We start from the raw sequence: 23,470 nt of genomic DNA on the forward strand, positions 1-23,470 counted from the left end.
CACAGAGGCTGCTGTGGGAGTTTTTTCAACAGCTCAGCCCCACCTTCCGCTAAAATCTGTTCTTCGGGGAAAGATGATCCTTACTCTCCCAGCACATCCCTGTTAATCTTGTTGGTACATGCTCCTCTTTTCCTTGTCGGGGAGAAACTTCACTCAATGTCTCTGAGCCAGTATTTCCTTAGTCTTTCCGTCACTGTGCTCAGCTCTGCCCTCGCCTCCAGCTCTGTCCTCTCCCACCAGGTGGCAGACCGTTCTGTGTTCTCTAGCGGGAACTCGCCCCGTGTCTCCTGCTGTTAGTCTTACTGTTACAATTTGTAACAGAGCCCGTGGTTTCTTCATCAGATGCTTTTTAATCCCCTTTTTCTTGGGGAGGAGGGAGATTTCATCATAAAACAATTTTATTTCGATGAAAATATTTTATCCACTTTCTAGTAAAAAGAAAACAAAAACAAAAACCCTCAACAACTTTCTCCAGCAAAATCCATAAATGAACAGAACTTCCCAATACTTCCTTCTCCTCATACAGACTGGTGCCTTTTCAGACACACTTTACATTTATCCTAGCAAAAGTATCTTGATGGACTTTCAGAAGCATTTCAGGCAGTATTCAGATGGGTTTATTATTAAAAACAATCATCTGTGATTTCTGACTGTCACTATTTTGACTAACAGATAAAACTCTAGTTTATACATCAGCTTTGCCAAGGGAAAGAGGTCCACCTGGCAGAATTACTCAGTTTTGAGATTTATGTATGAGGAATACCAATCTATAAGTCTGTCTACATCTTAATCTATAAAATCAATGATTGCCCTATAATAAAACTACCTAAGTTCAAAATTAGTTAAATTTAATTTCTATGAAAATGATTTTATTTAGTTAAATACTGCCATATAGTTGCTAAGACTCAAGTATATTAACAAAGAACTGGCATGAGATGAAGTAGCAAGAGCAAAGCTTCAGGAGACAGGAAACCGACAATGGAGGCTGGCTGCGAGATTCAATGTGTGACACCTGCTTTGTGCGTCCGTTATCCCCTTGATAGCTCAGATTTCATCATGTATAAAATGTGAATAAGACATGACTTGGTGGTTGTGTTAGGATTAAACTAAAAGAAGACCATGAATACAAAGTTCTTAGCACAGTTCCTGACACATAAAAAGTGCTTTATAAATGCTAATTTGCAATTATTGTATTTTTTTAAAAGATTTATTTACTGGGTGGGGAGGGCTGGCCAGAGGGAGGGGGAGAGGGAGAGAGAATCCCAAGCAGTCTCTGCGCTGAGCACAGAGCCTAATGCAGGGCTCGATTTCACGACCCTGAGATCATGACCTGAGCCAAAACCAAGAGTTGGTAGCTTAATGGACTGTGCCACCCAGGCGCCCCATAATTACTGTATTTTTAAGACTTGTGGAGATCTGGCATAATTAATACTACACAATGAAAGAAAGTTTGTGAAGTCAACTTCCCTATTTAGACATCAGTTCAGAAAGACAAACACAAAAGGGGGCCTTGTGGAAACATATATAATCTGTACACATGATTAAAATATTCTGAAATTTATTGAAGGCTAGACTGGAAACAGAATCTTTTCGCATCCACTGATTTATTATCTTCTTCTATTTCTGAAGTTATTTCCAACCATCATTTTGTCTTTCAATGGTCCTTCTGATTATTAACCTTATTTTACAAGTAAGACATTTGTGGCTAAGAATAAATTAAATAAATTGACCAAATGTTCATGGGCTCTGTAGGAAGGAAATATAAGAAGAATTCACAGGCTCTGCATTTCCAGTTGATTGTTGCTTGTTTGATGCCCCATTACTTCGAACAGTATGAAACTTCGTAAAAGTTGTTAAGTTCCGTACATTTACATGCTTATAAAATGCAAGCTCTCTAAATTTGTGAGTAATCCCTTTCCTAAACTGAAGCTTCTTGAAAAAGCACATAAAGTATTTATGAAAATTTAAATGACAAACAACAATATTCATTCCGTTGTACTTGCCTGTAAAATGAAGATAATAGAAACACACTATTTTAAGACTTGTTTCTTTTGGAACATTTATAATAGTGCTGAATTAAGTTTCGGTAAAATAAAACAAGAAGATGGGCTACATTGAGAAAATTGTCTAGGGTCTATGGGAAAGGAAATTATGTTTCTGTGAAATAGTATATAGTTTTATGAAACCCATAAAATGGTACCAATACTTATAGAACAATGCTTACTTTTGAACTCTCAAGATAAACTAATCTGGGTAGAAACTTCCAACCTCAGACGTCACAGTGGATAGGGTAAACATAGATTAAACAAAGTTTCCTATCACTTGAGCTGTTCTTCCCCAGGGTACTGCATAGAGGAGTTACTCTTATTTGTGACTATTGACAAACTCAGGGTAGTATAATATATAGTATTTAACTTTGGAGTTGAATAGTCCGAAGATACTCACATCCTAGTTCTTACACATTAGCAATGTGGCTCTGAGCGTATTAATCTTTCTAAATCACCATGTCCTTGTCTTTAAAATGGGGACTCTACCAGCATTATTCCAGGGTTAGATGTCATCTATGTGAAGATTCTGGAATGTAATGCATGTTTCCTAGAAGATGGTGATTGTCTGAGAGTGGGTTTCCCTGAAAGCAGAGACAGAGACAAAGACTTGAGTGTAGGCAGTTTATTTGAGAAGAAATCCATGGAGTGTAGGGGTGAGGGAACGTGGTGATTGAGACAGGCAAGGGAGCAGAGGTAGGAGGCTACGTGTAGAGTCCATGAGGACCCATTCCCAAAACAACCTCTGAAAATGCTAACTACCTCTCCTACTTATCTATTTGCATAAAAGGAAGCCCAGAGCATTTGTCCACGGGCATAATTCATATTCTGTAAGGATCTTTTTTTCCCATCTTAATTTTAAGAAATGTCACATGCTTATATTTTGTTTGGTCCAGATGTGAGGTTATGACTGCAAAAACTCTCTAGGGCTTGACTTTCCACTGTTTAGTCTCCAGAATTTTATGTGTAAGATGGAAGACTTTATTCAACAGACTAGTGCTATCGTCATCAAAAGGATAGCAGTCAGAATGGGGGGGGGGAGGGCTCTTAGCAAGGGCCTGGCTGAAGTGAGAACTTGAGTACGACGAGAGGAATTGAATAGGACACAGCATCCTTTTAGAGAGAGGCGAGGGTTGCCAAGTATGGGCTTAAAACTTTAAAGGAGAAAAGAGAAACCTAATGGTTTTTATGAAATCTTGCTGTGTGGCACTCTGTATAAATCTGTATCACCTCTTCAGAGCCTTGTCATTCCTGGAGGCTTTCAGAGTTAGGCTGCTAACACTGGACCGTGAAGGCTCTCTGCCTTACACAGGTTACCTGTGGGATGTGTACGCATGTAGTTCTTAACCAGTATTCAAGTCGTCCTCTAAATGCAGTATTGTGTACCTCAGCTGTCTTTGTATTGTATTTGGGAATGTATTTTTTGGATGTATAACAAAACCCTCCAAGATATCTCATTGATGTGTCCGGTCCCCTAATTGTCATGCTGTGCAGCTAGTCATCTTACACCTGATGCTAATTTGCAATTACCGTGCAAGTCTCAGGGTAACAGTTAACATCAAAAGATTGCATTTGAATACTACTTTGCTTATAAGAAAAATTCTCATAAAATTTTTCATTTACATATCACAGTAGAAGGGAGCATTTTGCTGTTAAAGGCACTGGAACCCAAGTTTTGTGGCTGCTCTAAGTCCATATGGTTTTCTAGATCTATTCTGTGTGGACATTTAAATGTAGATTTTCTGTCTCCCAGTCCAGTTTCCTTTCCACTGTACACAGCTATGTTATCATCATATTTGTATGTTATAAGCTGTACACTGCTTTATAAATTGATATTCTATATTGGCTAACTACGTCTTTGGTATTTGTTAATTACCCAAAAAAGATATTTTAAAAATAATTTATATTAAAATATTTTTATATAAGGATAGTTACAAACATAGAGACACCAGTATATCTGTAAACTCTAAAATTTTTATTGACTTATCAAAATCAAAATATTATTAATATCATTATTTATTACAGGCACAACTCTGGGCTGAGTACCATACATAGTAAAGTAGGGAGAACTATAAGACAGTCCTCACGTCTGGAGATTTTACAGTCTAGTTTAGGAGATAATTCTAATTCCCAAAGAAAAATCACAAATGGCCTGTGTATTCGTCAGGATTATCCGGAGAAACAGAACCAATAAGATACCTAAGTCTAGATCCAGACATATAAAGGGATTTATTATAGCACTTGGCTAACCTGATTATGGAGGCCGGTAAGTCCCGTGATCTGCCGTCTACAAGCTGGAGAACCGGGAAGGTCAGTGGTGTAATTCAGTTCTGGTCCAAAGCACCGGGGTGCGGGGTGGGCAGTGGTATAAACCTGAGTAGAGTGAACGAGATTATATTTGGATGTCGGGCATAGGAATGTATACTTAAGGCTTTGGCGTGGCATTTTTCCCATTTTAGGTTATCTGTGAAGTAAAACCTATTTTCGTAATAATACTACAATATTATGTGTCTTTCTCACTGGGTTGACATTTGCATTATCGATACTCGCAGGTAAGTGCTGTGCCTTAACATGAATCGAGACACTGACACCACCACTGTGCTATTAGTCGTCACGTTCTTCACCATCATGCTCTTATATTTTGGGGGAAAAAAAGCAATTTCAGTTGAGTGCTATTGATGAAACCGTCAGAATTACTAATTTCATTAAATCTTGACTTACTGGGTTTCTACATAATGAAAAAAGAAGCACTTCTGAACTTCCGAAGTAGGGTGGTTGTCTCAAGGAAAGACGCTTATGAGGTTGAGTTGCAAGCTGAGTGAGGTACTTTTTTCATGCGATGCCGTTTTTGCTTGAGGAAATGACTGACAGATAAATTATGGTTATTCAAACTTGGGTATATGGCAGATATTTCCTTGAAAATGAACGGAGCAGGCTTGTCACTTAAAGGAAGACAACTGATAGTATTTATTGCCAAGGATAAAATTTGAGCTTTCAAGTAAAAAGTAGAATTTTGGAAAACATGTACGATCACCGTGAGCTTGGTAGCTTTTCAATTCTTAAAGAATTTTCTGATGGGATCAATGGTGATATTAACAAACACAATTTTTTGATAAAGTATAGTGAAATGTGTCAACAAGAAAGACTAGTATAGCTCGGTGAGCAAATATTGACCCAGTAATAATACATGATGTTACACGATCGTGCAGAGAGGAAAGAAGTGCGAAATAGCCAGTGGATTTTAATGTAATGGTATATGGAAAGTTTATTGACATTGTTTTGGACTCCACATTACAACTAACCTTTAAGAAACTACTATAGTTGAGTAATAGGGTAATATCAAAGAAGAATATCTATAATTATCTGTAAAGGTTATTAAAATACTCCTCCATTTTCCAACTACATTATCTGTGTGAGACTGAGTTTTCCTTATGTACTTTAACCAAAACAACATATAACCACAGATGGCGTATAGAGGAAAGTAGAGTCCAGTTGTCTTCTATTCAGCCAGAAATTAAAGCTATTTGCAAAAATGTAAAACAAAACAAAACAAAAAGCCACAAGTATACTTGTTTGTATATTTATTATATTTTGAATAAATACTTTCCAAAAAATGTGTTTACTTGTTAAACACATAATGGGCTAAACATTATTATTTTTTAAAAACCTTGTAGATATTTTTAAAATTTGTTTTTTTTTCAAATACTCTAAATATTGACAGATATAGCCCACGTAAACAAAAGCACTTAGGTGTCCTCAATAATTTGTAAGATTTTGAAGTCTTGAGACCAAAAAGGTTGAGAATTGCTACTTTGGCAGGAAGGTAACCACGGAAGGCGTGTGAGTCTTCTGTGTTGTCTCGTTGACACCCAGCCTTTATACACTACAGTAGCTGTGGTTTTAATTCCTTTTTAAATCTCCTTAAAAATCAAGCTCTTTAACATTCAGCGTTTCATATAAAAGCCTCTGAAAATCCCTTAGCTCCCTTCCCCAGACACCACTAACCATTTCGTGGATTACAATCACTTCTGGAGACCAAGGGCAAACCCTCCTATGCTTCTTTCATACCCTCACGCTTTCACTCCTGCTGTTCCTCTTGCCTGGAAAACTCTTCATTTTCCCCCCTTCCTATGTTTAACGTGTCTATCAAGAGCTTTTTGGGGCACATCTCCTTCAGGAAACTGTAACTGAACTCCCAGTCAGGGTTACACGCGACTTGTTTGTGCTTCTATCAGTTTCAGCATTTAGTGTGTTATTGTGACATTTTTGCTTCTGTATCTGTTTTCTCTCATGATTTATAAACCTCTTGAGGACACAGACCTTGTGACTAATACCTAGTTGTCACTTACAAATGCTTGCTTGATTTAAATTTGCTTGTTTAATAATGTTTAATAAATGATAATCAATTCTTGCTTTAAAAATGATATAATAAAATACTAGTTGGGAGAGTTAATCTGGTAACAGCCTTCAAAGTGATTTCAAGTCACGAAGATCAACAATATGACTTAAGAACAAGTCTGATAAACGCACAAACAAGTACATAAGTCAACCTTTCTTTTTCTCCTTGTTGACATGCAGATCAAGAAACAGTAAGTTTTGTTAAAAAAAAAAACAATACCTCAACAATAGATTCATGCTACTTGACTCAGCTTTCCAAAAAGGGAGGCAATTTTTTAATATTTTTAATAGTGCATTTATTTTACAAAAGGCAGCTCTGACATTTTAAGGTCATTGTTGCAAATTTGACTTCATAAAAATCTGTGCAAGAGTTTTTAAGGAAATAGCAATCATATTGATTTGTGATATGGACCATGACTTTTTTTTAAATCACTGTGCTAATATTAAATGAATGAATAAGCTGAACTTAATCTCTTATTTGAATTAAATATGGTCTTTCAACAGTAGTTACGTTTTTAAATGAGCACTTGCTAAGAAATGTGCTCATTGACCTACAATGACCAACTTTAAATTTATCCAGACACAGAAAAGCCCTTTGACTACAGGACTGCAGGATAGATAAGTGCTTATCATTAATTTCTACACATCGATGCCACTGAAATGCATGCTAAGCATTACAGGGACTTGTTCAGTCGTGTTTCCAGGTGTCTTCCTGTCTCAGCTCTTACCGTCGTCATCCCGCAGGCCTGTTAGCATCCTGCATGGGCTGAGTTTGCACACCTTTCTTGCCAAGGGCGGCCTGCTGTTGCTCCGTCACTGGGGTAACCAGCTGTTACTTACTTAAAGCCGCCATCATTTTGTATGACAGAGTAACTTAATTATACCCTGCTTTGGAGATGTTCAATGAAATTATCTTCAAAATAAGTGCACTTCATTTAATATTTTTCTCCATCAAGTACTTGAACTGTGACATTTACGTCATAAGCACTAAGTAAGCAAACACTTTATAAATTGAGGCCTTCGGAAAGGGTAATTATCGCTGAGGCAAAGCACTACTCTAAAGTACCTGAGATAAAAATTGTGGTGGCTGATGCTCAAGTCTGAATAAAAAGGTTTTGGAAAAAAGAGAATTTGATAAGCAGATAATAAGTTGTGGTCATCTACACTGCAGACCAAATTTTGTCTCTCAGATTTTGGATAGGGTCACGTTCGAGGTGATTGTATTCCCAGCAGTGGATCATAAAATCTCTTGTCGAGGAGAAAGATGGATGGTCAGCTGAAGATTAAAAATATGTACAATTTTTGGGGCGCCTGGGTGACTCAGTCAGTTAGCATCTGACTCTTAGTTTCAGCTAAGGTCATGACCTTGGAATCATGGGATGAGCCCTGTATAGGGCTCCGTTCTCATGGCGGAGTCCACTTGTCCCCCTCCCTTTGCTCCTCCACGCCCCCCCCACTCTTTTTCTCTCATAAATAAATAAAATCTTTTAAAAATATATACAATTTTGAAAATCCTATTTAGTTGGAAGACTACATTTCACTTTGGAATGTGGAAAATAGAATATTCCAAATTGTTTTAGGACAGCATCTGAAACTGTTTGGCTGATTAAATGTGTCCAGTGTTGGCTGAGAGAGAAGGACTGAGAAATGGTCCATCTGGATTTGGCAACATGGTGGTGAAGGCAAAGAGCAGTTTTCATAAAGCCTGACTGAAGTGGGTTCAGCAGAGACTGGGAGAAAAGGCAAGTGGATTCAGCAAACAGAGATAACAATTTCACTGAATTTTACTGCAAAATGGTGAAAATGAATATTTCTAATGTTGGGAATTAACGAGGAGAAATCATCAGATGTGCTGTCCTTTAACAGGTCAAAGAGATGGAATCTTGCACACAAAGGATGACTTGACCTTTGATCGTAACAAGAGAAAAGACAGAAATAGTGATTACAGAAGCCAGTAGGTTACCGATGTGGTTTAGAAGTATGTGAAAGTTCTGTCTTTTTTGTTTTCTCAGTGAAATTAGAACTAGCTATCAGATAAAGGTGAGAAGAAGAGTAGGTATTGCAGTTTTGAGGAGGGGATGTACATTAGGTTCTTGAAGAGGGGGATAGTGAAATGAGGACAATCCAAAAGAATTGAAGGCGGCTCATCTGAGACTTACCATCAACAATTGAAAACAAGGCTAATTTACAACAAGCTCACTTTCAGCTTTCCGGTGGGTGCAGGTATAAAAGCAGCAGTGAGTTAAATTTAAACAGTCTTGGAATTCAGTTTTCTGGAACAAGCAATGACAGGAGAGAGGAATAAGGGAGTGGAGGGGATTTGCAAAGCAATGTTTTTAATGGCAGACAATGAAATCTAAGACATAAGGAAGGAACAGACGAATACGAGAGGGCTTAAATATTGGTGTATCAGAGGAAGGTGTCAGGTTGAAGGATTATTGGCACTGGTACAGAAGGAAGAGGCTTGAAGGAGGAGGATGGTGGTCAGAGCTTAGGATGCTTAAAGGTGAGACTTTGGCAAATGTGCAGTTATTATTAAGACAAATGAGGTGAAGAACATGATTATTGCAAGTAAGGAAGACGAGAAACTGAGAGGCCATGGAATTGGATCAATGTAGATTTAAGTAGTGATATCCACAATACTGGGACAGAGAGAAATAATTAGTCTGATGAATCTTTAATATTACATAAATGGTACTCTGTCCTTTTTCTTGTTATTCAGCATTTCATGCTATTTGCAACAGTTGTCTCTCTCTGATTTTAGGCATGTGACATGGGCAGACTTTGAAATTTTATGGTCAATACCACAGATCCACCATGTCCTACAGCACTTTGTGGTCTTTATGGTTTATGAGACAATTTCACATGCATTATCTCATTTTATTTTCATAGTTATCTAGTGAGGCAATTAGAGATGGCATTGTTATAACCATTTTATAGATGAGGAAATTGAAGTTTGATGATATTAAATCATTTGCCAGAGTTGGTATGGCTTGGAAATGACAGATTTTCCATGGGAGCATATTCCACATGGGTATGTTTTTGCATGTTAAATGGAAGGAATTTATTAAGTATCACAACCAAATATATTTATCTCATCCTTTGATGTTTTTATAAAAGCCTTGCCTTTGCTTGAACATTTTTATGCAATGGGAATTTATGATAAGAAGATGTATTATTTCTAAATTCTAGAACACATTTTAGTTTGGTGATAAAATAGACTTTCATATTTTTTTCTGTCTTGACCTTAAACACTGTTTTTATTTTTTAAGAAATTATAGTACTCTTACGATGCCTTAGTTATTGTAAGGTAATATGTTATTAAGAATATACGTGTTGGGGCAACTGGGTGGCTCAGTTGGTTAAGCGTTGGACTCTTAGTTTTGGCTCAGGTCATGATCTCAGGCTCTGGAGATGGAGTCCCTCATTAGGCTCAGCACGGAATCTGATTCAGATTCTCTCTCCCTCTCCCTCTGCCCTTCTTGCTTGTGCTGTCTCTCTCTAAAATAAATAAATGAATCATTAAAAAAAAAAAAAAGAATACACATGTTACTTAAAAGGTGCTAGACTAACTGTTCTTATGAATATAGATACAAAAGTAAGTATACTACTGGGAGCAACAATTCAGCAGGATAGTAAAACACTTTAAAAATGAGAAGATAATAAGTGTACCAGGGTACCTAATCATCGGATCAAATCATAAAAGCCTAAGAGCCTATCAGCAGATTATGAAGAAACCCATGAAACTTTCAATATCTGTTCTTATTTTTTATTTTTTAAAGATTTTATTTATTTATTCGACAGAGATAGAGACAGCCAGCGAGAGAGGGAACACAAGCAGGGGGAGTGGGAGAGAAAGAAGCAGGCTCATAGCGGAGGAGCCTGACGTGGGGCTCAATCCCATAACGCCGGGATCACTCCCTGAGCTGAAGGCAGACGCTTAACCGTTGTGCCACCCAGGCACCCCTCAATATCTGTTCTTTTTTAAGAGAAAAAAAATCTGTGAGAAAAATAATAGATGCTTCCATTTCACAATGAAGAGTATGCATCTTAAAGAATTAGCATCATTGATAATGATGAGATTCCAGAGAGATTCTTTACAAAATCAGCAACAAAATAAGGATGTTTATTTGTACCAATTTTATTTAGAATTTGTCCATAAATTTAGGCCAATGCAATTAGACATTAAACAGAATTAAGAATTCTACTTCTTAATAAGGAAGAGGGAAAAGTATCTTTTTTTTCTAACTATCATATCCCTCAAATATCAAAAGACATCAAATAAATGCTTCTTACATTAATAAGAAATTTTAGGTCACAATACAATGACTGGACGCATTATACATAGCAAAAAAAAAAAAAAAAATCAACATCTTTCTTATATCTTACCCGTAACCAGTTAGAAAATGTAATGGATAAAAAAATACGCTATTTATAATGGAATCACTAAATCCCAAGAATAATTCTAACAAGAAAATATAATACCTGTTTAAGAAAATTGCAGGATTCCATTGAAAGATTGAAAACAAGATTTGAATTAAGTATGCAAGATGACCAGAAAGACAAAAGGCATAAAGTTTAAAAAGGAAAAAACTCTCATTGTTTACAGATGACATGAATTGTGACTATAGGTATTCCAAAAGAGCCTACAGCAAAGCTGTTAGAACTAGTAAGTAAATTTAACAAGATCACTGGGTATAAGTGTGTATATCTATCATCTATCTATCTATCTATCTATCTATCATCTATCTATTATCTATCTGTAATTAATTGTATTTCTATGTAGAAATAATGAATACATAAAAAATGAAATTTTGTAAAGAAATCACTTATAATTACATAAGTATCAAATACCTAGAAATAAATCTGACAAAATAAGCACATGATCTCTGTACTGAAACTACTAAATAATATGGAAATATATTCATGAGAGGACCTAAATGAATAGAAGTATATAAAACATTCCTGGATGGGAAGACTCCATTTTGCAAAGATATCAAATCTGCAAATTGATCTATATATCAATGCAATCCCAATCAAAATTCCAGTAGTAGTGAGGGTGCCTGGGTGGCTCAGTTGGTTAGGCTTCCAAATCTTGAGTTCAACTCAGGTCATGATTGCAGTCATAAGATTGAGCCCCACGTAGGTTTCCATGTTCCATGTGGAGTCTGCTTGGGATTCTGTCTCTCCTCTGCCTCTGTCCCTTCCCCTGCTCATGCTCTCTTTCTCTCTCAAAATCATAAGATTGAGCCCCACGTAGGTTTCCATGTTCCATGTGGAGTCTGCTTGGGATTCTGTCTCTCCTCTGCCTCTGTCCCTTCCCCTGCTCATGCTCTCTTTCTCTCTCTCTCTCTTTCTCTCTCTCTTTCTCTCTAAAAAAAAAAATCCACTAGGTGTGTGTATGTGTGTGTGTATGAAAATTGATATAGAATTGTAAAGGACAAAGGATATCCAAGGCTATTTATCGTCTGTCTATCTGTCATCATGTATCTATCCTTTTACCTATGTATTCATCATCTTTCCATCTATTTATCATCTATCAATCGTCTATCTATCTATCATCTATCAATTGTCTATCAATTATCTATCTATCATCTATCTATCTATCTATCTATCTATCTATCTATCTATTATCTTAGAAGTTGGTTCTGCTTCTTTAGTTGAGTCCTAACTGATGCAATCTATAAATATTTTTGTCTAAATAAATCCCTTTCTAGTAGTAATTCTGAAGAAATGTTATATTTGAAGTAAAAATACCTAAGAAAAAGATAGCCATAAAGATGTGGAACAAGTAGAAAGTATGTAGTAAGCAGGACATAACGAGGTGCTAAAAGGTCAGGCTTTGAAATATAGATAAGGAGTATAATTTTAGATAATATGGCTCCAAATTAGAAACAAAAATCTAAATATATAACATCAGGATAGTAATTTAATTTTTTGTCAATAGGAGTGAGATTATGAAGCTATTAAAATTGGATTATAAATGTGGAAATTATCTAAGAAGTGCTTTTGAATGTCTATGACCAAATACTTAATCTTCACAGCATTACAATCATGTAGAATGTATGTTCATTTAAATAAAAATATAACTTATTATATAAAATGTAGCGACTGAAAGTTTTTGCTAAAAATGATTTAACTTTCTGAAGTGGAAATTAGTCTCATGAAAAGATCATAATTTCCTAAAATAAAAAAATATATACATACGGTAACATATTGTATGTCTTTTGGCACACCAATATTCACTAAAAGTGGGCATTGTAGAACTCTTGAGTTATCAATGGACTGAATGCATATAATATATAGTTCTTTTGAAGTAAGATAAAGTTGATAAATAATTTCTTATTGACCTTGTGGAAATACATTGATAATGCAAACTAGTGTTCAAAAGGATTCCAAAATCAACAATAAATAAATAGTCCATAAGCAAATATTTGCAAAGAGTCATTCAATTATTACATTCCTAAATTAAAAAAACTATGAGTTTTATAATTTTATTTTATAATTCGTTAAGATAATCTCTACTTCAAAGGCAGGAGTGATTCTCTATGAGGGCAATTAGCTTTACTCATTGTCATGTTCGAAGTCATGCAAACCTTAATACAATCATATTTCTATAAATTTGTCTGATTAATAAGGGATATTGAGTGAATACAACTTGCTTAGTTCACTTCATCCCACGTCCTTTGTGGCAAGAAGGAGACACTAAAGGGTGATCTCATTCATACCCTTTCATTAGCTGCTCTCTGTTGTTTTTAATAAAACACACACATATACATTCATGCATCTGCAAAATGAAGAACATATATCCTTTGTTTAGTTTCTCCTTAGTTTAGTTTGTAAAAGTAATTTTTGAATTTAAAAATTTAGACCAAAAAAAAAATAATAAAATAAACATTACCCATGATTCTACCTCTCGTGAATAGTCCAGGTTAATGTTTTGGTTTATTTCTTTCTCACTTTCGTCTTAGAGCTTGGGATGGAGCATAGATGCAGCTCTGTCTCGACATATATTATTCTTTACAGTTTCCCATGGCTGTGCCATTATTTATGTATTCATTCTATTTTTGGTCATTAGGTTACACTATTTTAATTTTTTTAATAATAATTACTAATAAACATCTTTGTAAATAAATCTTTGTTCACATATCTAATTTTGTTTATTTTTTTTCTTACTAATACAGTATTTATTTGTTTTCCCTCTGTTAAACCCTGAGCCAACCGCTTCCCCCAGGCTGCCAGGGGAGGTATAGGAAAAGGAACATACAGGGCAGATGAGAAGGGAAGAAAGATCCGTGGGAGGTGGAGAGGCTCCGTTACATGGTGAAGAGGATGAGAAAGGCCACCATCAGGCAAAAGAGCCCCATGGCCTTCAGGAAGGCAAAGCCCAGAATGGCGTAGGAGAAGAGCTGTTGCTTCAGAGAGGGGTTCCTGGAATCACCAGTGATGAGGCTCCCAGACACAGTCCCAATTCCAGCCGCAGAGCCAGCCGCCCCTACTGTGACAGCCCCAGCCCCAGCCCCAATGCACTTGGCCGCCGTGTCAGTGTCTCTTGAAGTGGCGCTGGGTTGGAAGCTGTGGCTAGGAATGAGAGAGGTCAGGGGGTGGGGCTGGCCAGCTGCTGAGGCTCTGATCTGTCAGTGTCTCCGGTGGTGTTAGCACCACTGCAGACCGTGATCGGTTCAGCAGCTGGGAGCTGCTCCTCCCCAAGAAGGGGGTGAAGACGAACTTCGCACAGGCGGGCATTTTCAGGGGATGAGGGTCTGGGGCAGGAGCTGCTCCCAGTGCGGAGAAGACAGAGAGAGGCGGAGGGTGGAGGGGGGCAGGAAGAGCAAAGGTGATTTTGTTTATTCAAAATGGAATATATTCCTGATGTGAAGTTACTGGGCTGAAAATAAATAATCAGGTTACCATTTTCATTTTTCCTGATATTTTTAGTATTGATGGTAGTAAGGTTTCTTAGCAAGAGATGAATAGGTTTACCTTAACTGATTATTAATTTTCTTTTACGTTTTTCTCTTAAATCCAGTGTTTATTCAGAATTCGTGAAACTTTCCTTCCTTTCCTTTTTAGAGCCATACGGTCACTGACCTGGTCAAAGGGGCCCCAGCTGTGGCACTCAATAGCCCTGTGACCTTGGGCTAGGGGCCTAAACTTCTACGCTTCACTTCTTCTTCATATAAAGCGAGAGCGCTTGAGAAGTGCTTATAAAGAGCTTGGCCCATAATAAACACTATTGTAAATATACTTATTATCCTAGGTTTGGGGGGACTCTCCCTTCTCGTATTCTCTTTGGTTTTGCTCCAGTTTGTAAGGCTTGCTTTCCCCACCCTGTCTTGGGTTTGCCGAGTGCCCAGCTGGATCATGGTTTTGGCCGGGTGACCTGATCTTTACCTCTAATTAACTCTTTGGCTTGGTTGTATTGTTTCAGTCTTACTGCCCCTGATCAATCCTTTGTGAAAGCCAGATGTTCCTAAATCTCTTATATTTGACAGAAAAGCTGAAGGCAGAAGTACTTGAGGGAATATATCAGTACTGAATAATATTACACCCAACCGCTGTATGTTATATCAGTATTCCCAGAACACTTTTTTATGCAATATTCATCATCAACCCTGTTAGCTTCTCAGGTCAGGAGTAATTTTTCTTGTTTTCCATACAAGAAAAAGAGATTCAGAAGTTAATTTGTTGGCATGGAGTTACCACATCCAGGGGTGGCAAAGTCAAGCATTTAACTTTGGTTTTCTGACTCTCAATAGAATGGCCTTTCAATTGCCCCAAATTGAGTCTCCAGGATATATTAGTTAAGCGTTGCTAGTGGGTGCCGTTATAATAAACAACTTGAAAAATCAGTGGCTTGCAAAAAACAACAGGGGCTTATTTCTCATCTGCGTTGCTTGTCAAGGATTTATAGTTGTACGCTGTAGGATGGCCTCTCTCTGGAATATACCATTCTGTTGGCAGAGAGAAGAGCGAGAACCAACCACTCGATGAGGCTTAAAGCTTCTTCTGCTCAGGCGTATACATACAGATGCATCCTATCTGTTCACAACTCATTGCTTAAAACATATCACGTGATGAACCTTGATAAGGATGAAATGGAGAAGAAAGTCCTTCCCCAAGGAGTGGCTCATGAGATATATAATCACAGGGAAGAGCGGAGTAAATAATTGATGGCAATAATATGTAATAGAAATTCATGGAAGTCTTTGCAATAGAAACAAAGTATAAATATTTTAAAAAAATAAGACATTATAGAACTTGGAAAAAGTTTACTGTGTGATAGATGAGTTCTCGGTCATGATTCTGTAGCTTATTTATTTATTTTTTACGTATTCAGAGATTGGCCATAGTTGTTTTCAGTGACAAGGAAGCTGCTTCGAGGCAGGGTTAGATGTGGACTAGCCGAGGAAAGGGGTCAAAGAGAAGGCTGTACATCAGGCACAGGTGCTAAATTGCTGACTATTAATTTGACAGTCCAACTTCCTTTTGGAAGTGCTGAGTTATATAGGCTTACTTTCCTATAAACTCCCTTAGGTCCTGAAACCTATATAAAGTGCCTGAAATGATTCTTCCTTGAAAATTTAATAGAAAACCCAGCCTGGTTCTTTCTTTTCCTAACCAAAGACCGAGGTCACTGAACCTAGGAATAAATTTAATGGCTTGGGATTATATTTGATAGACTAGACACTTTGTTAGAACATGGTAATGATGTTCTCAAGGCTGATCGTTACAATCCATCTGAGGACACTGTAAATCTGTTTCTCTGACAGCCATAGACACTATCCTTCACCCTGCTCAGCCATCACACATTAGCCGGAGTTGACTGTCAGTTAGTCAGTTGGCTGACTAACTACTTGGTCAGTTCGAATCCACAACCTGCAGAAAAATAACTCAAAGTGAATGCTCGGATCATACAATTTTCTTTCCCAGTCACATAATAGTCTGAGGCTGTTCCTGGTTGACTGGCTGCTCTCCTCCATGTGGTGATTCAGGGACCCCTATTTTTTCCATCCTGTACTGTTACCATCGTCTAGTGCCTCATGAGAGTAAACACCCAGTCAGTGAAAAGGGAAAGAACTACGGAGAGAGTACACACACTTCTTGGTTTCTTGTATTAAATCCTGTAAAACACTTTTATGACATTTGTCCTTTACTTTCACGTGATATTGGTTGAGTACTAGTTACAAGGCCACACTGTTCCTAGTCAGTTGTCCCGGACTGATCAGGAACTTTCCAGAAACAATTCTAAAAAATGGAAGGAGGAGCACACATTTTGATACCTCTGCCACACCCAATGGTCCCAATTAAAAATGTCTGGTTTTTTCTTCAGAATGTTCTCCTTGGTAAGCTACTATATTTATAACTTTGCACCTAAAGTTGTTTGGTAAAAGTAATAAAAGAAAAAAAAGTACAGGACTATTTTTTCTGTAACATTAAAAGAGAGAGTACTCAGTGCTGCTTTCTCCATGGCAGTTAAAGGTTTCACTTGGGTGCAGTTATCCTGAAGTCTGAAGCATCAATAGTTTGAACATATTTGGAACTCAGTCTATCAGATTTACCAATGGGATAATTTGTCCACATAATTCTCTACTCCTGCTCTTAGGAACACAGTTTAATAATAGCATCCAGATGGTCCTTCAACTTAAAAATAGTTTATGTTCCAAAATCCTGTTTATAATTGATTTGTGGTCTTTGAGATATTATTTTATACATACAATAGTACATATGGCAATTGTCTTTATGCCATCCATAAAAGTTTATTTAATACATCACGTAATAGGACCTTTGCAATGAAAACTGTAGTAAATATAGTTGTTGTGATGTTGGTAATTAACATAAAACCTACACATGTAAAGTCATTTTCTGAATATAAAACATTTAACTAAAAATGTTGACACGATAATGTATAAAACAGCTATTATAACTGCACATACTTTATTTGATAATAGCTGGGTTTACTTTTTTGTTATTCAGGAAAATACAAGTTACAGTACTTTATTATTTAGGAAAATACAAGTATTTTCACACTTGGAAAAGTCTACCTCCTATCACAGTGAAGTATGAGCAAAGTTAACAGCCTCGATTTTAAAACACTTGGAACAAGTCATAACCAGTTTTATTGCAAAAAATCCCTGTACACATTTACATTAATTCTGGTACCTTAATAGCTGTCTGGCAAGCCATTTCCTTACAGAAACATGCCTTATGAGAAATGAGAAATGCCCATCCCTTCTGGATATTAGCTACTTGTCACACCTGGGCAACAGTGCTCGCATCACTGAAGCCTGGGGACATAACTCTATATTTATTCTAAGTGAAAAATGGAATGACTTAAAGAAAAATACAAGATAATGTAAATAATCTCTTACCAAAAACCAATATATTAAACCAAAAGTATTTTATAGCTTTTATTACAAGAAACTAAAAAGACTATTTAAGATCTGGGCTGTGATCGTGAGTGTGAGTGGCTGAGATGGACGGAGTAATGGACAACATCATTACAAATGAGGAGGATAAGGAAAATAATTGGAATTACAGTTCAGGGGGATGGAACAATCATGTACACGGATGTAGAATTTACCCCAAATAAGCACATTGCTTGAGACAGCGAGCAGGGCCGTGAGCCAAAGCTAGATCTTCCAATGAAAAGGCAAATGATGGCAGGTATAGGAACAAGATGGAAGACGATATAGAGTTGAATGTTGTGATAGTTAATAAGGCAAGGTATTTGAGGAAGAGAATGACTCTGACATGATCTAGAAATAGCAAAGGGGAGTTAGGAAGGCCCTAAGCTTATTGTCTTCCCCGAGGAATACAGTTAAAGGGAATAACATCAACCATCACTGGAGACACTGGAGGGGAAACAGTCTTTCTAGGAAGAGAGAAGTTTCAGTTAAGGCCACAGAGTAGAGGCAGGGAGGAGAGGCCGGGCTATTGAGTTTGTCGCAGAATAGGCATCACAGAGCACTCTAAGTTGGTTTACAGGTGAGGGTAGCGTAAAGAGCTGGGTGAGTTTCAAGAAAATTCCAGGATTCTGCTTGATGGTTCGGTAGCATATTTAATGTCAGAGCTGTATCATTTTGAAAGCTGATTGACCATGACAAGAGTAATGCGGTGACGTTACTCTCCACAGAACCACACAGGGCCCCAGGAGGAGAAGACTCAGATGCAGGTGAGTGAGGCCACTCAGGACCTAAGCAGTTGATCTGAGTGGAGTCAAAATGAATCATGTGCATCCAGCATATCAACGAAGCCAATTCTGCTACTATGCTTTTTGGAAGGGGGGAAATCTGGGGTGACTTCTGGGTTTGCTCTCCCAGGAGATTTAGATGTTTGGGATTTCTGATTGTCGGCTCTAGAATATGCTTTACAAGATTCTTGGTTCTAGCTCATACTCGACAAGTCTCTTGCTCTAACTTCCGTCATTTGCAGCACTACTAGGAGGAGAATATAAATGTCAAGAAATGGTCCTGCTGGCTGGGTGACACTAGTGTGGTAAGGACCTTGAGTTAGTTTCTAGAAGCTTCATTCAGAGTACAAGGCTCTGCTAAAGCCGGATAAGGTTTTTCAGTTTTAGGTGGGATTGTAGAACCACCAAGCTCTTTTTCACACCATAGAGTTTATCGAATGATCTGTAGGAAGAGGAAATTTTAGCTGTGACTGAAAAGCGTAAGCCTGCTGAAAACATTCTCCACCTCTCACTGGTTGTCATTGGATACCCACAACTTCTTCAGGCTGTGATTGCTGGGTGTTTCGATGTCTCAGACCCATCTGAAATAGTTATCTTTTCTTGAAAGCTGTCATTACCACAAAGAATTGAGCGTCCAACATGAGGTACTTAGTGCCCATCTGTGCGCTCAGACTCACTGAGGCAGACCACCGGTCTGATTGTAGCAGCAGGCCTTCACCACGGCTGAGCGTGACGACTTGGCAAGGTCACCATATATGTATTGGTAGCGTTTTAATTCTTCTGAATGCTTCTTCCATAGCTGGCATTCAGTCCTACCCATGTGTCTACTTGGATGCCTGTATGATAGGGGACAGTAATACAAAGTCTAAAACAACGTTAGGTCTGGGGTTTTTCCTCCGCAGAAATCTGACCGCTTTGACCTTCATCTGTATCTTGTGGAAGAACCAGTTCTAGGAATGAGACCTCTGCACACCCAAACACATCCCTCTGGAGCTCGTCTCAGAAATGGTGATAAGACGAAGCCAGAACTACCAGCACCGAGGCATTGGGCATGCACATGACGAGAGTAGGTAAAAATATTGCTGAGTAATGAGAGATGCCATTCGTCAGAGCCTGGGACACAGGGAGGGTTTCGACCTTTTGAGGCTGAGTCCGATGTGGAGCTGTAACCCTTTCAGAGACAGCTACGTCGCTGTCTTCCCCAGCTCGCCTGTCTTAGGGCTAATCTTAGCAAAGCAGCCAATCTTAATATTCGGCTCTTCAGAGACAGTCCATGGATAAGGGGCGAGCGGAGGTCCTGCACAGCAACTATAAGTAGTCTTCTCAGGACTCTGGGGAAGGGTGCTCGTCCCCATTTCCCTCCTTACCCACAGCAGTGAGAGGCTATAGATTAGAGGAGGAGAGTGAGTAGCAGAAAAGCTCTTCTGCCCGTGTGTTTCCTGAGCGCTTGGACCTCTAATCTGAAAGGGACTGTACTTTCTAAGCTCTGAGGCCCTACCCGTCATGAGATCAAAGGCACCATGAACGCGCTGATGAAAATCTGTCAAAGGTGAGAGGTGGGGACAGAAGGGGAGCTGGGGTGGGCGCCTTCCCTGTTTTCACGCTGGTGGGTGGTCTAGGGAACGCTGCCCTTCTCAGGGCTGCGGGATCACTGTTCTGTCAGGGATTCTCTTTCTCATGTTTCCCGCATGGTTCTCAATCTGTCCAGTTTCTTTCCCCCCTCACCTCCGATATCTATTTCCTGGGCAATAATGCAGTTTTTCTAGATGTGTATATTTAGTGGCATAAAGTTATGCATAATTTGCTCTTCTAATTTGAAAATCTAGGGGCGTCTGGGTGGCTCAACCCGTTAAGCGTCTGCCTTTGGCTCAGGTCATGATCTTAGGGTCCTGGGATCGAGCCCCGTGTCGGGCTCCCCACTGAGTGCAGGACCTGTTCCTCCCTCTGCCCTTCCTGCCGCTCCTGCTCACTCGCTCTCTCTCTCAAATAAATACAATCTTTAAAAAAAATAATTTGAAAATCTGATTTGTATCTACATTTACGTCCTCTCTATAATATATATGTTGTCTGTAGTCATGTCTTACCTCTCTTTTTTGATAAAATATTACCAAATGTGACTTGGTTTTTTTGGTTATGTCTACTGGCTTTAGTTTTCTGTATCATTCATTTCTTTTTTTATCTCAGATCTCAGCTATTTCCTTCCTTCTACATTTGACTAGTTCCGCAGTTAATTTCAAGACTTAACCGTTTCCTAAGATTGTCGTTTTAGTCTTTAAACTTTTTTTCAAGCACCACTTTGGTTGCATCCACAAGTTTCATATGTGTTGCTCTCATGACGTCCTTTTCTAAATAGTTCCTAATTTTTTTTTTAATGCAAACTACTTACAGGGTGCTATTTATTTTACAAATAAAAACTTTTATTCATTAATTACAATTCTAATTTGATTGCCTTTTGAGGGGGATGGAGATAGCTTATATGTTTCCTGAATTCATTTGTCTTTTTCAGTAATCTAAAGCCTCATTCTTCTGGGTTTTTGTGGTTTTTTTTGAGTTTATTTATTTATTTTATTAACATATGATATATTATTTGTTTCAGGGGTACAGGTCTGTGATTCATCAGTCTTACACAATTCACAGCACTCACCATAGCACATACCCTCCCCAATGTCCATCGCCCAGCCACCCCATCCCTCCCACCCCCCTCCTCTCCATTGTGTTTTAAAATAATGCAATTAAAATGGCAATCTTGTTACCTGAGTCAAACTATTTTTAACCTTAATTTTATATTGTATACTTAAATTTAAATCTCTGAAAATATGAGTTAAAAATCTCACATGGTAATTGTGGATTTGTCAATTTCTCCTGTATTTCTATGATTTGCTTCTTCATACATTGTGATAACATACTTTTGGATAGGTAGGTAGGTAGATAGATACATGGATAGATCTTTGTATAACTTAAGATTTTTTAAAAAGATTTTATTTATTTTAGAGAGAGAGAGAGGGAGCACATGAGAGTGGGGGAGGGGCAGAGGGAGAGAATCTCAAAACAGATTCTGGGCTGAGCACAGAGCCAGACATGGGACTCAATCCCACCATCCTGAGATCATGACCTGAGCTGAAATCAAGAGTCTGATGCTTAACTGACTGAGCCACCCAGACGCCCCTGCATAATTTAAGATTTTTATCTTAAATTCTATTTTGTTCCATATTAATATTATTATTCCATAGTTCCTTGTCTTTAAATTTTTTTCTGGTACATCTTTTCCATTTAGTTCCTTTTTGACCTTCATTTATAATTTTTTCCTTATTGGATAACATTTAGCTCCGATCATGCTGTTGCAAAACGATAGAGTGCTAAAAGGCAGCGTGGAAGCAAGAGTCTGTGGAGGGAAACATGGAGAAAAATACCTGTAAAAGAGAAGCCAATAAATGCTCAGCAAGTAGATGCGTCATATTCATTTGCATGTCACAGTAGAAAATGCAACACCATTGTCTGAGAAATTAGTTTTACTATGTTTCTATAAATAATACTTATGTCGAATAATTGAAAATTAAAGAGTACATTTTAATCATGTTCTCCTTTAAAACATCCACCTTATAAAGTGTCTATCAGACTTTAATAAAAAATAAATTACTGTACTTACTAACCCAATATTAAATATCATGTATATTTAATTATAAACACTCATTATAAATCCAATATCTGTTATTCCTCTTTAGAGGACCATGAGTTTGCTTCCACTTGTCCTTGTCTACCCTTGGCAGAGCTGATCTACTTGTTAGTTAATGCTTTATTATTCTGTGCATCTGGTTCCCACCATTCCCGGTAAGTCCAAGGTTAAGGATTTAGACCTCCCGTGTGAACCAGCCCAGTTCTGCATCCATAGGCTTTGTCCTTTGATTTGACTCTTCATTTTTAACATGTGTCCTGACCAAAAGGGGATGTGATGAGAGATTGCGAATGGGTCAGAGCAAACCATCTCCATCTCTTCTAATGAAAACACAGTGTAATGTCTCTGACCTGTGGGTGGGTCAGCAACTCTGATTTCTACCTGACAGGAGAAGCACAACCCTCAGGATGGTGCTTTTTCCCAGAATGAAACTGACTATGAGTCTTTGAATGTGCTGACCCTAGAGTTTCCCACAAGCAAAAGGCAGATTTCCATATGAATATTTTCTGCCCATATCTTACGTGTGTGCATGTGTGTTCTTTATTTAAAACTCTAAAAATCGGGGCGCCTGGATGGCCCAGTTGGTTAAGCATCTGCCTTCAGCTCAGGTCATGATCCCAGAGTCCTGGGATGGAGCCCCGAGTCAGGCTCCTTGCTCAGCGGGGCGTCTGCTTCTCCCCCTCCCCCCACTCATGCTCACGCTCTCTCTCTCAAATAAATAAATAAAATCTTAAAAAAAAAAAGGCTAAAAGTCTTGAGGCTGATTCTGAGAGAGCAGTACTGTTAGGAATGGAGGAAGGTGAATAGAGGATAGGGTCAAGGTAAAGTTAGGACAATAGTAGGCATCACCTACTGATTCTATATGCCAGGTGCTGCGCCAATATTTTACATCAATTGTCTCCTAAAGTCCTTCGAGTTACGTCTGTGGAAGCTTATAAATACTGTGAGTGGACTATCCTTGGTTATAACGTTCTTACATTGGGGAGGGATCCGGGGCTGAGCCCAGAGCTCTCATATTCCCCAATGGAGACCACTGATTTAATTTACATTGTCTGTTGCTGAGTTGAGAACGAGACCGCCATCTTTACAGTTTAAAAGAGCATCATGTTTATCCATCCAAGAGTTTCCGTCTCAGTCTAGATGTTGATTTGAGACATTTTC

The 23,470-nt window shown here is 38.1% G+C and overlaps 1 protein-coding gene and 1 pseudogene across 2 annotated transcripts in view; one reads left to right on the plus strand and one right to left on the minus strand.

The window, feature by feature from the left end:
• Positions 1 to 23,470, plus strand: part of GRM8 (glutamate metabotropic receptor 8) — a 723,043-nt gene that overhangs the window by 685,538 nt on the left and 14,035 nt on the right. The window lies entirely within an intron of this gene.
• Positions 13,760 to 14,216, minus strand: LOC123788997 (ATP synthase F(0) complex subunit C2, mitochondrial pseudogene; annotated as a pseudogene).

Source organism: Ursus americanus, chromosome 3 (assembly GCF_024610735.1).
Source record: "Ursus americanus isolate L20-20 chromosome 3, mUrsAme1.1.p, whole genome shotgun sequence".
In the NCBI taxonomy this organism is placed as follows: domain Eukaryota; kingdom Metazoa; phylum Chordata; class Mammalia; order Carnivora; family Ursidae; genus Ursus; species Ursus americanus.